The sequence below is a fragment of the Lathamus discolor genome, chromosome 2, assembly GCF_037157495.1.
Source record: "Lathamus discolor isolate bLatDis1 chromosome 2, bLatDis1.hap1, whole genome shotgun sequence".
NCBI lineage: Eukaryota > Metazoa > Chordata > Aves > Psittaciformes > Psittacidae > Lathamus > Lathamus discolor.
In genome coordinates, this window is record NC_088885.1 from 75,735,883 (window position 1) to 75,754,221 (window position 18,339).

General features: G+C 44.8%; 1 protein-coding gene across 8 annotated transcripts in view; it reads left to right on the forward strand.

Moving 5' to 3' along the window:
* Positions 1–18,339, forward strand: part of RNF152 (ring finger protein 152) — a 45,983-nt gene that overhangs the window by 1,922 nt on the left and 25,722 nt on the right. For 4 of the 8 annotated variants that reach the window (XM_065667534.1, XM_065667532.1, XM_065667535.1 and 1 more), the window contains exon 2: positions 10,769–10,849. The exons of 1 other annotated variant lie outside the window; for it this stretch is intronic. The gene's annotated coding sequence lies outside the window, so the exon portion shown is untranslated. Of the gene's footprint in view, positions 1–10,016; positions 10,036–10,277; positions 10,303–10,768; positions 10,850–12,840; positions 12,893–18,339 lie in introns of those variants that run through there. 3 more of the 8 variants (XM_065667538.1, XM_065667537.1, XM_065667541.1) reach the window with 3 other exon arrangements.

Consider the following 18,339-nt stretch of genomic DNA (forward strand, 5'->3'; position numbering starts at 1 on the left):
GTATCTTTGGAAGTACTGGGCAGCAGAATATCCAGATTAGAAATGCCAGCAGGACAATAAATACAGTGTGTTTAAATTAAACATGCAAATACAATAACTCAGAATAAGCCACTCATCCAAGATACACTATGGCTTAGCAGAGTGCACAGGGAATAGCAGGTAGATGCTTCTGGGTGCTGGTCACCCTTCCCCAGGTGACTCACTTGAGCCTTCAGCTTTGCCAGAATCCGTGGGTATGTTTTTGCCGGTACCTGTTCCTGGCTCCAGTTCAGGGTTCTCACCTTGACCCCTTGATGAACTGGAGCAGGAGCTCCATCAGCCACAGTCTGACAGATGGAGGCTTCAACACGGTTTTAACTTTAGTCATGTGTGTTGTCCTAGTGACACGAAACAGGGATGCTCACAAGCAAGCTAGCATGCAAAGGTTTTAAACTCAGGGCTGCCTCTCTTAAGCTTTCCAGGGTGTGCAGTGCACAGCTTTTTTATTTGCATGGTGCTGAGAACAAATGCCATGTCATGTTTGGGTACACTATGGAAGAGCTGACCCTGCTTAGGACCAACACTGACAGAGCAGGAGCAGTGGTGCTTCTCTGCTGGAGTTTTATGGAGCATTAGTTTGCACATGGGAACTGAAATCTTGCTGGAAGCTAATGAAGCTTAGACTCTTAAATGCTCAAGCCATCCTATCCAGCAGAATTTAGCTTTCCAAGTCGGTGAAATGTTTTTCAGACTGTGGCCCCAATCAGTTGACGATGCCTGGAGGATACAGGTCTAGAGGGGGGCATATGATTTAGATGATACCCTGATCAGTTGGCATAACCACCAAAGACCAGGTGATGTGTGGTGTTAACCACACAGCTGTTGACTCTAGGATCTGGCCTAGGTGGTCTTACATTGCCTTGTGCCTACCTGTATTTATCAGCCAAAGTTCTGCAGCCCTTCTGTACATCAAGTAGCAGTGATTCAGGCAAGTAGTTTCACTGGCTTGAGCATGGTTATTCCGCTGAGTAAATGGTGCGTGATCTGAGTTCAAGGCAGTAGATTTTGGGCGTGAGTGCTGTCTTTTTGTGGAGAATGTGGGAAACTAATTCCCAGAGCCTGGGATCCTGGCATGCCTTAAATTCTCTCCTGTTCTTATGCTTTTCCTCTATCCAGTGGGTGGGCTGGAAGTGAGATGGGAGGCTGGGCTTCCCCCCCCCCCCCCCCCCCCACAGTAAGCAGCTCTTCCAGAGAAATTCCGCAGCTGTTTCAGAGTCTGTCTAGAGTTGCCTGCTTGCCTTCCTGATGCTATTTTCTACACAAATATGTTTGGTGCTGCTGTGCTGGGCTCTGCGAAGAAAGCAGAGAAGCCCTTAGAACCAATGTAACTCTGTAGTATGGTCTGTCAAACCAGATGGCATTAGAGGAAACCCTTGCAGCCCTCCCCAGCAGCAGCTACTTGTGGAGCATCTCCCCACATCCTGATCCTGATCCTGGGCTGGCAAGGGTTGGTCCATCCACAGCAGAGTTGACTCCTGCCTCAAAGTCACCTCTTGGTGCCGGTGGCCAAGCGCCAGCAGTGTGGGCTGAGGGACGCTGTGGATGGTGAGGAAAGATGCTGAAATCTCTGGGATGATATCACCTCCAGGGCTGGGGCTTGTGAAGGAGAGAGGAGCCCCAGCAGCTTCCATTCTTAGAGCTGAATAATAGTCCTTCATCCCTGAGGAGGTATTTCACCTCTTTCAGATGCAAATGACCTTGCCCTCCCCATCTTCCTACTTCAGAAACTGCCCCTTCGGAATAACCTTCAGCTGTAAATGAGTTTGCAATTTGCCCCTTCCTGCTCCAAATGCACAGAAACTGGGCAGTTACAGAGTTTAACTGCAGCGTGTGCTGTGCTGCTCGCAGGCTTGATTAAGCCGATGTTTCCTGGGACATAGTGGAACGTTGAGACACCACTAATCAAATGCACCATAGTTTTCATCTGGTTTTGGTTTATTTCATTTTAACTTCGTTTCCCCAGGAAACAACTGCTGTCTGTCTCCTGCCCCTTGCGTTTGGCCAGTTCCAACCAGATTGCACCAATGGTTGGCAGTCTTGAAGGTCATTAATTTCCCGCTTGTTTTTGTTCAGATTAGTGGCTGGCTGGGCAATCTTTGAAGTAATGCTCTCTCTGAAGAGAAAGGAGAGTGCTTTCAGCTAGTCTTCCAGTCTGCCTGGTAGCAGCTGCCCAGCCAGGCATTGCATATGTGGTGGTGATCAAACAGGCAGCAGCTTTGTAGCCCTTGCCACCTCGCAAGGTGTGCGTAGTCTCCATGGGAGAAGGTTTGGGCAATACTGGAGGGAGCTCAGTGGAGGGGTAGGGGGCAGAAGACACAGATCTCCAGCAGACGGGGCCTGTTTGTTATTCCTCCTTGTGGTGCTGTTACCCTTTTATTTGTCAAGCCACTTGAGATTTAGGAAGGCTGGCAGGCTGACAGCCATGGCTTGGAGCTTCCTTTCCTTCACCTCCAGGACACCTTGGGCTGAACGGAGGTGGGTATCAGAGCAGATGGAATGTGCAGCCTGGACAGGACTTTTGCAGAGGTGTGTGTGTGTGTGTGTGTGTGTGCAAACTTGCACGTGTGCAATGGCAGCATGGTTATCTGGGTGTTCACCAGCATCATCCTGTTGACTTAAATGTTAATTTGACACTGATGAAAAGATGGCATTCAAAGCTGTATGTTTCACTCAAAATAGTTTCTGTGGGTGAAAACAGCCTCTGATCCCCACACAGCCCCCTCCCCAAAAGTACTTCAGGCAGGTATGTACTTGGGCAGATACAGTGCTGTGAGATGTTTGGGACATGCTTTTGTATTGCTAAGCACTTCAGTGTAGATGCAGCTGGTCTGGCATGGGTGAATTGGGTGGTCTGCCTCAGGAATCTGGGCAAAGCTATACTAGGAAAAGCAGCCTTGCCCTCACCCGGGCAGTGCCTGCGCTAGACAGCTTTTCAGTATAGCTGTGCTGGGTGCGATGGGCACAATTCTTCCAGACCTGGACTGAAGAAAAAGACCAGCATCTGCTCAGGCAGTGGCATAAGAAATAGGGTGTTGAGGAGCATATGTGGGGTGCACACTGAAGTTCTTCAGCCAGTGTATGTTTTTTTACCTTCTCTGTTGCTGCTGAGTTTCAGGCAATACATGCCTGTTTGTCCTGGGGCACAGAGTGTGACTCTTCAGAGACCGCCGGTGTTGCTCTAATGTCGAAATACTAAGTGTCACCCTAGAGGGCTGAGCTGAATCTCAAGCACCCGTATGCCACTCCTTTTCAGACAGCCTGTGATGCAGCTGGGATCACATGCATCTGTCAAGGTGAGATGAAGGGAGGAGCTGTGTAGCTGTATAACCCATTATGGGTTATGGAGGATGTGGAGCACTAAGCCATGCCAGCAGGGCAAAGGCAGACACTACTCCCTCTCTCCCCCCCCCCCCCAAACTACCTGCCAGAAGCAGGGCTGGACATCTTTGGCGTCTGAGCATAAGTCTCTGCACTACAGAGATGTGGTACTTGGTGAAGGAGAATGTGTTTGGCTTCCCTTACTTTTCCTGCTGGGCATCAACTCATACCAGGGGCATCATGGCACGGTTGATGACTGTGGTAGCTAAGAATGGGCTCTGAGGCTCGGGCCATACATCCTGTGCATATCCCTCCTCTGACAGCTCTGGCCACCCAAGCTTCAGTGTGAGAAATCCTGAAAGAGGCAGTTGTAAGGTAGAATGCTACTGCTGTAACATTTCTGCCTGTTCTTCGTAACTGTATAGTGCTAACCAGATACATTTAATGTTGGTGTAGTGCTTTCTCCATTAGGTTTTAAACCAAATTGAGTGGGTTGCATGCCAAAGGGGAAGGATTGCAATGCTTCCACCACCATGACTGACTTTTCCATGGTGGAGCTTTTCCGGAAGATGTGCACTGGAGAGAGCTGGTGTGGCCTGAGAGCATGGAGCACTGCAGGTTCTGACTGGCTGCGGCTCACGGGCTTTGTAGGCTCTGCTCTCTATGGGGATGGGGAAAGATGGAAGTGAAGCTGGCTTTGTTAGCAACAACAGAGTGTGTAAAGTTTGTACTGTAAAGCTGCCAGCAACCCTTAGACAAAGTAAAATTACTACTCTAGAAGAAAGGGAGTGTGTGTGTGTGAACAAATGGGGGCACACAAAGACAAATAAGACTATAAAGCATGAAGCAAGCGTGCCGTTAGATGCACTGCCTCTTGCCATATCATCTGCAAATAAAACAAGTTAGGTTGTTGGCATTGCAGCTGCTTTTCCTCATGAAGGTAGCATGGTGAGCCAGGCATGTCTGACTCTCAGAAATGTGCTGGCAATTTGCCTGAAGTCTGAGGTGGCCAGGGTAATTTACTTAAAAACTCTGACATAACAATTATCATCTGGGATGAACACATACAACCGTAATGTTTGCTTGCAGTTGTATTTTTTCTATGACACGCTCTCAGGAGTTGCTCATTGGCTGCATTCACCAGCAAAGACAGCCTGGAGGTGACCAGCTTCTTCCCTGACCTACAGTTAACAGCAATAATTATACTTCAACAAGTTTTAATGTGGGAGGTAGGGATTCAACAGCTTGGGCAGAAGGCAGTCAGTGGGGTCATTTGAGGTCCAGGCTTTGGGGAGCTTTCCTTTTGACCTTGGGCAAAGCACATCAGCTGCTCAGTGATTCTGCTCTTTAAATCTGATCTGTTCCAATTGGTTTCAGAGCAGTTGATTAATATTAGACCTGGTTTCATTCTCTGAGAGAATCCCCCAGATCTCCAAACGTTAGTGCATGGAACTGAAGTTCAAATATAGCTTCCCCCTCTCCTCCCTGCTCTTTACCTCAGAGGAGGAAGAAAGTGAGCCTTTCACAGCCATCTGCTGGAAGCATCAATCATGCTGGGAGCAGAGTCTGCCAGTTGTTCCATATGTTATTAATGATGAAAAGATATAAACATATGAGCTCATAATTATGTTACATTAAAACTACTTACAAAATAATGACATTAGGAGAACAATGGGGTTATGAAATCAAGCGGACAGAAGCAAGGATGCGCCAGGACTAACGTTGCATAGCTCCCCTTTGCATCTGCATTATGATACAATCTTTAATTCTGTAATTGCATCATTTTTTCCCTTTCACAGAGTCCCTCTTTCAGTGGATGGGTAATTACTGCATAATTCATTTTCTCTTCCCCTCATGTACTTTCTGCGTGTGTCCCCACATCTATTTATTTTACGCTCCACCCAAACCTTGAACTGAGCAGTGCTGCCAATGCCTTCCTGGGGGCTTTGCAGGTGGGGAAGTTCTTAATCTTGCAGCATCCCAGGTACAGGCACTGTCTTCATTTTCATAGCTGAGGAATGGAAGCAAAGAGCAAATAAAGCTCAACTGATTGAAATGCCTTCAATTATGGCTGCTCAAAATGATACTTAGGGAGGAGTTTATTTCTCACTCACTCCAGAATGCCTGGCATGATGTACCAGTTCATCTGCTGAAGCACAAGGACAATTGACCTCAGCTGTAACTCTTAGCACTCTGGTAGATTAGTCCAAGTTGTCTTAGCTTTGTATGGGGTGGAGACTGTCCTGATAAGGGGTCACCTGAATTAAAACTAGTTTCAGGGATTTGCTGAGCATCTTGCAGACTGTGGAGTGGAGAAAGAGGTAATTCCTGCCTGCAGGTGCTACATCCAACTTACTCAAGCAAGGGAGTTGTGCTTTTCTTCCTGCATTGCCTTGTTCGCTGATCTTCCTGACCTGGGTGAGGCAGGGGTCTGAGACAGCAGTTGCTTTTACCACACAACCATGTCTTTTTCCAAAAGTGGTTCATTTCCACAGCTCAAATGATTTGCAGACATCGAATTGGAGACAGAATCGGTGCAGATGGGTACAGGACGTGGGTGAAGGTTGTATGGGCAGTATTCATTACGATACCTCTTAATTTTGAGTGATCAAGTTTGCAATCTTTGTATTAAAAATTTAACATAGCTGTGTTTAAACATAATTTTATAACTGTGCAAAGGGGAAAGGTGGAGATAAGAATTAGTCCTGTCACATGAATTTGCAGCAGTCTAGGCCATCTAGAGGGTGAAGACCTTTGGGCTGTAGCATTAATTTCTAATCCATAAGAGCACTGTTTGGCTGTGGATGATGGTAGTTGCCAGAGAGGGGTGGCATGTTCAGCAGGTCATCTGCTGCTGTACTGGGGGTTTTGCAGCCCAGACTAGGATACCCTCAGATCCCATTTAAGGATGGAGCTTGCAGAGCTCTGGTGCTTCCTGAGTCCTCTCTGATTTGCCTGTGTCTGTCCTCCTCTTCCCTCTGTGGCAGCGTAGTTTCTCATCCCCTTGAACTCCTCCTTCCTGGTTCCAGCTTCTTCCCCTCAGTTCCTGTACATCACTAACAAATGCCACCTGCTTCTCCCATTGCTTTCTTGTACCACCGCTCTAGCCTGTTCCCATCTCTTGTTACTACTGGTGCCACCTGTAATTTTCCAGAGGCCTCATATCTAGGTGCCCTGGTAGGGTTGTGTGCAGTCTTGGTTCCAATTTAGATCTGTATTTTTTGCTTGCTTGAAGCTGCAGGTAAAGCCCAGCCCAATACCTTTGTAGGAAGCATTTTAGGGGATTCATCTTCCTTACTTTTAGTCCGAGCCATTACTGTGGGCATTCTCTGAGATCAGACAATGGATAAGCAGCTGCTTCAGACCAATTCTATAAAAAAGGTTTACACCTAAAGAATGTGCTGCTCTCTGCCCCATTTCTCAGCGTGTCGTTTTATGCAGTCTTGTTTGATCCCACCTACGTTCTACAATTAAGCCTAGGTGGATGTGTCATTTTATGGGCTTGAATATGTGATAGAAATTACATCAGTTCATAGAGTGAGCAAGACTGGATGCTTGTGATTTTTTGTTTTCTGGGAATGAATAGAAACATGATAGTGCAAGCAGGAGTGTGCAGATTGAGAGGCTGGGCTTCCAGCTGAAATGCAAGTTGGTGCAGCTCAGCTGCTTCCTGGAGAAGTGATGTCTGTAATCCCAGCAAGCCATTAGGTGCTTTTGGCCCGCATGTCAGTCTCCTGACCAATTTACAGTGAATTTCTTCCTACAGCTTTTTTCATAGGAGGGGAAGGCTGTTGTTATAAACCTTATGCTGCAGTAAGAGAAGATGAAGCAGAGATTTCTGATTATGTTCAAATGGGTATAACTATTTGCCTTTTTCATGTCCTTTGGGTTTTTTCTTTTTTGTTTCATTAAACTAGATGAGGAAAGCTGGATAATACTAGCAAAGAAAATACATTTGCCAACAAAATCGGGTCTTGGAACAGACCAGGCTCACCTGCAATGAAACAGTTGGGATGAGAATGATTTTAAAGTTAGATTTGTGTTCTTGGGAGTTTGTGATATAAATCATGGCCATGATACATATAAACCATGTCAAACTAGATTCATAAGATAATGACAGAACAGTGTCTTAAAAATTTCCAAGTGACTCAATGAACTGTGCACCTTTATAAAATAATTAATAAGGCAGATGCCAAAAATGGCACCAGCCAATTCTCCCTGCATTACCACTGTGTGTACGTCCAAGAACTGGTATCTAAGTATTGAACTTCACCTATTTGAAAAGGAGAAACTGCTAAAAACATGGACTGGTTTTCAGCTGTGGTCTGAAGGTACTTGGGAGCCACTGATGTTAGTCTGTGAAAGGTAACTCGGAGAAATGGCTTGTGTCAATGGAGGGATCTACACATCTTTCAGAGTTGGGGGAAAAAGAGATTGTACATCACTGGCCTAGCCATCTCCAGCTTGGAAGGTGGTGGTGAGTCTGCATGCCAAGGATCTGGTCTGGTGTTTGTGTAGGCACCAGTTAATCCCTGACACAACCTTGTTCTCTGTATTTTGTGTGTGTGATTTCCTATTGAAGCAAGCATGTTTGGGCAGATCTTGATCACCGTAAGTTGCCATAGCTCCCCTGGGAAAGCAGCAGCTACTTTGTGGGGTAGCCCCATGCTGGGTGTGCCCCACTGGCCTCTCTTCACCCTTGGTTTACCTCCCCGTCTCCTCTTCCTCACAGCATCTGTGTTTGGATGCTGAGAGGCAGGGACAGGGCTTCAAAAAAGCTGGCTCAGCAGAGGAGGTGGAGAGCCAGCTGATGCCAGTATTAATATTCTTTCAAAATTGATGGATGAGACGGTTATAAAATTGCAGAGGGAAGTGAAACTTCGCGGAAGCCATGTTTTAATTGCATTCTGGATTTTCCTCAGCAGCCAGCCTCTGAGGTGCTGGACAGATCGAGCCATTTTGTGAGGATGTTGATGCAAACTGCACACTGTATTGTTTTTAAGAAAGAAAAAGAAAAAGCTGGGGCCAGTCTGTTTTTCACACTCTGGTGCTCTCAGTCTTCCTCAGTTGTACTGCATGGTATCATGCTGTGTCTAGATGGTGGATCAGACCTGAAATACTGTCTTGATGCAGCTAGAGAGAAAAAGAGCCTATTGCAAGTGTTTGTGGTGTCCAGGTACCTAAGCCTATGAGGGGTATTTAGGTGCTGGACTTTTAGTTTTCCCTGTGTGCAGAGAGGAATGAGGATGCTGGAGCCATTTGGCTTGCGGTGACCTGCAGTGTGGGTCCATGTTTCCTCCCCGCTGCATGCCAGCCTTCTGGCAACTGATGCCAGCTTGCCTCTAACCTGGATCCTTTTTCAGCTGATGAAGACCCCTGCTCAGTCTGTGAGTAGCATTCCAAAATGGATGGCCTGCCTTACAGTGGGAGGGTTCTTGCACTCAAGTTTACATACTTCTTTCCAGTTTTCCTTGTTATTACTCTTTGTTTCTCATAGGAGGAACACCTTCCTGGGTCCCTGGTCTGCCTGCACTGAATGTCAGGTGCGGACACATCATTCATGAGCAGGGATAGAGGCTGAATGTATGCTGCACCCTTCAGGGTTGTTTCTGCCCTGGTTGTGTCTATGGCTGGGCTGCTGTCACTGGTACAGCTACTTTTGCTTCATGGGTCCCTTTTGAACCCTGCAGTATGCAGAGAAGGACCAGCAAGCATGCAGTGAAGTGTGCTTTTAGGCTGTTCATAAGACAGCAGTTCATTTTTAATTTGATGCCTTTGCCAAATGTCATTCAATAATTTTGGTTGGTTGGCTTGCATGACTAGAGTGTCTTTGTGCCATATGTTGTGCAGTCTTGATAGCCGCTGTGGTCAAACACTTTCCTCTGAGCAGAAGTAGTATGTTTAGGTGGCCTGCAAAGCAAAGGGGAAAGCTGTGACAATAGGAAAATAATGATTTTGGGCATACTGGATGTTGGTGAGCTAGAAGCAGTGGATAGCTAACTTCTAATGAGTGCTGTCTTGAAAATATGGGCCAGATGTTTGTATGTTCCGTGAGGTTTTCTCCTGGACAGGTGTTTTGCTTGAGTATGCTTCATCCAGGATTGGACCAAAACACTGTCCACCCAGTTTTGTTTTCCTTCAGGCATTAAGGAAAACAGTTTTCTTTGTAGCATTTTTCTTTGGCCTTTCTCTCCTCTGGGACTAGAACTTCCTTCCGCAGTCTCCTTAGCCCAGCCATAACTTGCCCTAATTGTGCATATTTTGAGCAAAGCATATGTGTAGGTGGTTTAGTTAAGAGAAGAAAGCATTAGCCTTTTCTCTTGACTCCTCCTGCTTTCTCCCAAGTCAAAAGCTGAGGAAAAGGCACTGTTCAAGATGTTCCTGCTCAGGAGTGGACTCTTTAATGTCCAAGTCTTACAAGTCCTGATGTCTGCAGCCTTATGCTTCCATCAGCTGCTGGTAAAGTTGCATAAGAGAATGTATGCTCAGGGGCTTGGAGGGCAGCTCTGTTTCTAAAAGTGAGTATTTTGGGGTGGGGATGTTCTGCCTGAGTGCTTTTAGTGTGTCTGTTCTCTCCACCTCTCATGCCTCTAGAAGATTTTTCTGGTGTCCAATGGGAATGTGGAGCTGCAGGAGCTGCTTGCTTATCTCCCTGGTACAGTGGCTGCAATCTGAGTGGTGAGGTTCAAAAGTTATTCCCTCTTGCTGCGTTTCCTTCTCTGATATTGGTTGGTGTTTTGATGGCTTCGAGCTAACATGAGGGAAGGTAGCACGCTAAAAAGCTGGACTGCTGTGGGAGGAAGTTTCTTCTGTTCTCAAAGCTGGTGTCCTTGCAAGGTGGTAAAATGGGTTCTGTGATTCTGTGATTCTGTGATTCGTGAGGTGTGGTTGCAGTCCCTGTGAGTTACAGAGGTGCCTTGGCTGAGCAGGTGGCAAGTAGTGCAGGTGAGCAGCTGATCACGACAGCCTTCTGACATCCTAAAAGAGCTGAAATCTTTGTGCTGTTTACTCTGAAAATATTCTCTCTGCCTTTCCAGAAGCACATTGTTTACATACGCACAAACTTTGGGGTTTTGCAGTGTATGCGCTTGCGTTTCTTGTGCTTTGAACACAGCTGGTAATGCTGATAGGATTATTTCCATTGTACAAACACTTGCTGCTTACAAGGTAGAAATTTGCTGAGAGTGGCACTGGAAGCCCAGCAATTCTCCTTTCAGCAAGGAAGGAAGCTGCTGGCAGTTGAGCTGTGCTGGCAATGCATGCGTGTGTGCTCACAGCAGGACCGATGGTGCTGAAGTGCTAGTGTTGTTATCTGGAATGTTTAAATTCCTTAAGATTATTTTTTTTTCCTAGCAATACTTTCCAAATATAATTATTTAAAAGTATAAACCTCAATTATGCTATTTTGCAGATGCTTGGGAGCCTGTTTTCTTACTTTCGCCACAGTAGATCTGTTAACTTCAGTGACTACAGCTTCAAGTTGCTTGTCCAGGTATGACTTGTCTTCACTTTTGGGGGATTAAGGCTTGTCTGGTACTCTTTGACCTGATTGTTACAGAATTTCCTTTTGTTTACTGTACTGTTCTGTATGCCAGTTTCCCTGTATGCCAGTTTCCCTGTAAATGTTATGAGAATGGGGAGTATGGGCCTGATGCCAAGAGTAAGGGGCTAATACATATACATATCCTTTTATTTTGGAGCTCTTGTGATCTGTGCTTGTCTGGCAGAGTGGTAATGAAGTTTCACAGAAGAATGCCTTTTTCATAATTTGATTTCAAAAAGTGCTCTAACAGGGTCCATCCACAGCTCCAGGCATGGCAAGCAACACACCAGAGCCAAGGTCCATCCAGCAGCAGGAGATGGGGACAGAGACGGAGCTAGGGACATGGCTGCAGGCATGAGCCTGAGGCCCATCCAGGGACAGGGCTGGACAACAACACTGCAGTGGCATCCTTGCAGCAGGGAGTGATGGCCCTTGGGGGGCTAAACCAAGGTCCTGTTTCTATTTTTTGAGTGCCAGTCTAGTGCTCTAGCCATTCTGTTCTGTTGCTTATTCAGTGTTTTGTTTTAGGAGGCCTGAAGGTATGTTGCTGTAGCTGAACAATGCCTCCTCCTTGAGATCGCTGCATTTGCAGTATCTGGCTGTTCCATGTGTGCAGAGCTGGGGACAGAAGTGCTTGTTAGCCTTTATGGTAGCTGAGGGATCACTTAGGCTCCCAATACATGGCTGTGCTCAGCCGGCTGCTGCAGAATGACGTGTCTAGTGTCATCATGCTGATGAAATTTCAGAGAGACCTGGCAGCTCTTGCACCTAGGGCTGTGCAACCTAAGGGCATATTTAAGCCAGAGAAGATGCTTGATGGGAGGCCAAGATGGTTATCTGTGTTACTGATGAGATGATTAATAGGCTGTGTTCATGATTCTCACTAGAGACCTCTGGGTGATAGGAATCAGAGAGGGTGTATATATACATGTGTGTGTGTAATTTATGAGGTCTGCTGCGCAAACTTCTTAATATTCTTATTTGTCACCTTCCACACAGGAAGTGGGGAAAGGAAGCTGGGAAATGCAAATTGTGTTGTGTGCTCTCAAACAGAAACAAAGGTGGCTGTATCATGCTTTCCACAGAGGCTCAATGCTCCTGGGTGCTGATGTCACTGTGGATCATCAGCAGGGCCAGTGCAGGAAGAGTGCAGGGGGATCAGATTTTCATACCCTCTGATGTTAGTTTAGAATTGATAATTGGTTTCCTTTATATGGAAATATCTTTATAGGTGAAATAAATCAAAGGACCAGGTTCTTGGTCCAAATCTGTTTTCAGTATTTGTTGCATGCTCAGCTGACTGAATGAGTTCAAACAGAAAATGCTTTTTCCCAAGCCAGAAAACTTCCAAGAAAAAAGTGTATTCCACCTACTTTTTACGTTTAAAAGCCAAATATTAAAACATCCCTGTTCTCTACTTCCTTCTCTCACCCTCTTTCTTCTATGTTTCTCTTAGTGATAAAAGGTTGAAGGAAAATAAAAGATTGTGTGGATTCTCATACATGAATGTATGGAGGAAAGCCCAAAACATATGGATATTGTTGACTTAGCACAAAAAAGCTAGTGAAAGTGGGTAATTTATGTAAACTTACTTTTATGGAAAACATGCATTTAGTAACTCTCAGTGACTTTGCAAGTTATTTCTAGTTTGTATTCTGGAGGTACATAAATACAGCTTTATATTTATAGTTTTTTGCCCTTGCTTATCCTTTTCTAACTGCAGCACAGTTGCGTTGATTTAAAACTAGTTTAGGGTATTGAACAGCCATATCCAAATATTTCTGTTAGCTCACTACCTCTTATTTAATATTTGTTAGTACCACAGGTGGTGGCAACTCACATCTCCAAAGTGTGCCGTGCACTTCTTTGAGTGGCCTGACCTGCCTGCTGCTTAGCTGTCCCTGCTTCCCAGTTCAGGAGACTCTCTTCTCCATTTTGTTCATAACGCATGGGTCTGAGCAAAAGCCAGCAACTGCATTCTGAGAATCATTGGTATGATATGCTGCATACTCTCTACATGTATCAGCTTCCCTCTTTTCCAAATCAGATTAAAGAGGGTAAGGCGCAGATTCTGTTTGATTTCAGCATGGCTAGCTCCTTCAGTACAAGATGCGAGGAACACCTGCAGTCATCTAGGTGGATGAAAACATCAACATTGTTTCAGTAATGTCACACATGACAGAAATTCTAACCTTCTGTGTGAAATAAATGTGTCTCTTCCCAGAGAAGAATATCCTTGACCGTACTTTTAAAAGCTATTGGGACATTGTAGGTTAAATAAATACCTCTGACCACATTATCCTTTTATTTTCTTTTCTTGCCATTCTTCTGATTGCAGACAAGATATGAGGGCAAGAAGCAAAAGAAAAACAAAAGCCAGAGAAGGCAGCAGCTAGTGTGTTTGGGGTTTTGTTTGGTTTACTTCTTTAGTGCATCTTTCTTGTCTGCATCTAGTTCCTGGCAGTGTTTTGTGACCTCCACTGTATTCCATCAGTGTTCTCCACTCGGAGCCCCCCCAGAATAGGTAGAAAGCTACAAGCTTTCTACTGAAAGTGCTTAACTCCCCAGAAGGAGTGGCATCTAGCAGCAGCTCTTCCTCTCTCCCATGTTGGTGAACATTGTGGGGAATTGTTTAAACCATTTGAACTTCACTGCAAAATGAAAGAAATAGAACACAAAACCTTTAACATTTGGAGATGATTACAAGGAGGACTGACCACTACTATTCCCCCTTGGGACACTCCCGCATGCGCTGCTGGCCTTATTTTAGTACATTTTAAAAGGTTTTGAAGATCAGCTTCACCTGGAAAGAAAGCTGTGGTTTGGTTATAGTGCACTGTTCTTATGTATCAGGATACATGCGTTTAGACTCTGAAACCTGAATATTCTTGGAACATATTTGAAGTGAAACCTGGAGTCACTTGCACATTAGCTGAAGAAGAAAATGTCTTAGGCCACTGCAAAAATCATAAACAGAAGAAATACAAGTTTTGTAATTTTTTAGTGCTGCACTGAAGGAAACTGCTGAACATGTTTCTTTGGTAAGCAACCAGTTTGCGAACTGTATTTTAGTACTATTTTTGTAAATGTCCTCAATTCATCAGCTCCTATTCTAAGATTGATTGCTGGCACCTTACCTTCTGCAACCAAAAAGTGAGAAGAAAGAGGCTTGTAGGAGTAGCAATTTCAGGAGATTGTTTGGAATCTCAAACTGCTTATTAAGTTTGTTTGAATTATCGGGTGTTGTATTTGGTTCCTAGTATTTTGTTTCAGAAGTACATAATATATAAATTTGATTAAATAGTGCTCATACACTTTCCATCAGTCTTTTGGCTGGATTTTCTAACTTCTTAAAGCAAAAAAACTCCAGGTATTGGCAAAATCTCTCCCTATGTATGTCTTTCCTATGAAAAGCTGGTGCAAAATAGTTCTGTTCTAGCAAAGGGAAAGACTAGTAGGTGTGCTGCACCTCCCAGATCCGTACAGGTCTCTGTGCCAGTTTGAGAAGGCAAACACATGAATTAGCCATTCCTTCATCACAGTTCAAAAGTTTCTCTTTCACTATGGCTTGGTTGCAACCGCACAGACTGCTTAAAGATCTCACATCAGTAGAGGAAGGCAAAATGTAGCATCCACCTGTCCTTACCTGTTAAGAAAGGGTGCTTGGCATCCAGGAGGTACAAACACCATCCTGCAACCCCAGGAAAGCTAGAGAAGCAGTGGCCTGAAGTCTGTACATTGCCAGCTTCCTAGGTCTTAAGAGTGCAGTGGCTGTTTGGAAGCAATGAAAAAAGATGGCCATGTGCCCAGTGCAAGAAATTATTAACTCCACTGTATTTCTTTTTATAGTGAAATTGCATTTTCACATCTCCACTAGAGATACTTTAGCAGGATACAAACCCAGCAAAGCATTTATTTTCATGGACATAGTGACTGGCACAGATGTGATGAAACTAGCTACTCTTGATGAAAGCAGCCTGAGCTGGTAATACTGCAGTTTTGCATCCTCTCTAAGGAAATTTGGCAGTTAAGTTGTAGTGGATGGTCACTGTATTTCTTTATGCTGCAGATTGACATAGCAGTGCAGCAAAAGGTATGTTGGACAGGCATAGCTTTAGCAAAGTCACGTGACTGATTTTGGAGTAAACCATGGGATTAATAACTACCTAGATAATAGAGTATTATTTGATGCAACTTGATTTCACTTTTTACTGACTTAGAAATGTGAACACTTAAGACCTGAGTCATATTTTTAAAGGTGTTTTAACAGGTCTTTGAAAATTATGGGTGCATTTCACTGCACTCAAGTTAATATGCATGTAAAAGTTTGAGAGCACTAAGGCTGTTTGTGCTTGTGAATTGGGCAGTTAGTGGCTTGGCTGCCTGCATTTTGTGTTTGCATGCAAAATAATTTGCCCTAGCAGTAAACCATTCCGTGTGCATACAGCTTGTGTATAAGTAATCTTCATGCAAACAAATTAGATCTGAGAAATGTAGGAGGCCATGTAGGTGAGACTGGATACTTCCTGGAGGCTGCTAGATTGTGTCTTGTCTTAAAAACAGAAGGGTTAAAAAAAGACTGAGTGGAGAGGGTGGGGGTGACCTGGTTATTGCAGTTGGGATCCAGTCCACTTCAATTAATGCAGGGTGCTGTTGATGTTAGAGAATTATGCAGGGCTCTGTTTCAACTGGTCTGCAAAATGACTCAGTGTAAGAACTGACAGTGAGATCATGTGGATCTTTTTTTTTAAGTAGACCTGTTTGACTAATTAGGCTGTGTTTCATGGCCTAGTATTAGTTAAGCATGCCCAAAGTTACAGCTAAGAGTTCAACCTTTAATTTTCTGCCAGAAGCAACTTCCCTTCAAGATTCAGAGATGTACAGCAGTTGTCATTAGAGATTGTTACATATTAAACCCCAAAGCGCTGTAGAAATTATGGGGGCAGGAAAGAAGCTGCAGAAAGTAGGAGGGGAATTAATTATATGACAAGAGCCATACTGAACAAGTGGATGGCTTAGCACTCAGTGTCACAGGGAGAAGATTGATTGTATTGGTGTTTAGTAACTACTTTCACCAAATCTGTTTATGTGCATATAATGTACATATAAAAATTACTGCTGCTGTGGTTATGTATAATGGCTTATTACGTAGTTGTTTGAACAAGGCAACAGAGAAAATAAGACTTCCAGAGTCATATTTCTTTTGCTCATTACAAATATTCAGTTCCTCCGTCTCCACCCCTAGGCACTCGAAAAATTGCTTGCACCTTATCTGTATCGCCCCTGCTTCCTGCTTGCTCTCCGTCCCTACCCCCCACCTCCTGTTCCCGCCCTAGCCTCCAGCTCCCATAGGGAGTCTGTTGTCTTTTGTCCTGCTTTCTGCATCCTCTACATACTCTTCTTAATCTTCAGTAATGCACAAGTAAGGCACTTTTTTAGTTTCTCCTGAATTTCTGTAGCATATGTTAGGAATACTATTTTTTAAAAATAATTATAAGAAGGTCTTTGTCCAGTGTTTCTTTCCAGATACTGTAGAGGATGGGTAGAGACCTTGGGAAAAGAGCATTTCTACAAGGAAACTCTCTTCTTGTAAATCTTGCCAACCTTTACATGGCAGAAAAAATCTTCATCTCTGCAAGCAGATGAAGAGATGAAGGTTTTACTGAGGTTCAGACACTTAGGTTTTATATATAGAAAGTTTGTGTCCACTAAGGAAAAGCCTTTATCTGTCATATACTGTTGACTCACTGCTTGAAGTCCAGAGGCAAAAATCATGTCTGGAAGTGTGAGGCTGGGTGCCTGTGAGAGGGCTCTGTCTACCACAACTGTGTCTTTGTACTGCTGGACCTGGGGCAATATGATCAGATTAGCCAGGGCATGCAGTGGGATGGTTTTCGTGATTTTTTCTTTTTTTTTTTGCTGATCACAGAAAGCCACAAGAACTACCTGACTGCTCACAAAATCTCCTGGGCAAACACATTTTACCAGAAAAAAGCGTTTGAAGTGATGCTGTGTTGTACGCTAGTGCCATCTGTGAATGTGTGTTGGGTGCCTCAAGACCAGCTTTGCTTTTCTGTGACACTGGCCATGCACCAGCGAAGGTTGCAGGGTGACACTGGGGGTCTATTTATCCCAGGATAATGTTCAGCTTGGTGTTCTTCCCCAGAACAAGACTGGCTTGTTTTTCTAGTTGGGTTTTGATCCAGAAGAAGTAACCTCCCCCCATCAGTGAACCACTGGGTGGGTGGGTGTCATACATGACATGTCCCAAGAGCACCGTACGCCCAGCTTAGTGGTGGCTAGTGTTGAGTTCAGAGCAGTTCTTTCCCTTTGAACTGCGCCTGATGTTGCTGCAGCCTAAGCTAAACTTAAACCTCTTGAATACTAACTTAGCTAACTTGTTCTCTGGGACTATTCAGTCTTCCCAGTCAAGGCAAACATTGCTTCATTCCCCCTCTCCAAAGACAGTTGTTACTTGCTGCTTCCCCCCCCTCCCCCCCCCCCCCCCCCCCCCCCCGGCTTAACAACTTTCAGTGGCACCTCCGGTAATGTTTCATTGCCATGCAAAAGGAGGAAAGCACTTTGTCAGCAGCCTGCTTCAGCAGAGAAATTTATATCTGTGAGAAGCATATGTACAGAGCAGCAATTACTCAGATCATCAATATTTATACAGCAGATAATAGTCATCATGGACAAGATGAATATTGTCACAACAGCAGTAGCTGCTTGGGGAGTGGGGGGGGAATGTAAAATATAATTGCTGGGTTTCTTTAAACAGGGTAATTATTTAACTTTCAAGTGATTGGTGAAGATAGCTTGAAGTCTGAATTAGATGTTCAATGGGAGTTCATCTGCTTCTAGGCAGTAAAGGAAATGCCCTTCCTCTCTACCCTCATGTCACATCGTGAAAACTGCCTGGGATGTCATCCTTTACTCTAGTGGCTTTTGTTGAAGGCAGTGCTGGTGCCAGTTGCTGAATGAGGAATCATAACCGATAACAAACAAATCAACCTACAAGAATAAGCAGCTTTGTTTGCAAACAAATTTTTGTGAAGTCTGCTGTGGATGGGTGTGCATTTGTGTTGAGATGGTGGTATGGCTGCACATGCTTTGGTTTTAAACGCCATACCTCAGCGCCGTTGGAAGGTAGCCATCCTTAGGATGCGCTCTTTCCCGGAGCTTTCCTTCATCCTCCCCGCTAACTGATGTGACACTGGTTGCCTTGCTGGTGCCTGGCTGGACAGGCAGCCCAGTGAGTCCCTGTCCTGGCTCCCGCTTGACAGATGTCTGGAGGGACGGGGTTATGGCTTCCTGTTTGTGCAGGAGATGCAGCTCCAGATTTCTGCAAAGAGAACACCCCCTTCCACCCACCTTTTTTAACCTCTATATGTTGATGTGATTATTTGGAGGCTTATCTTCACTGGCAAGAAAGTCTGATG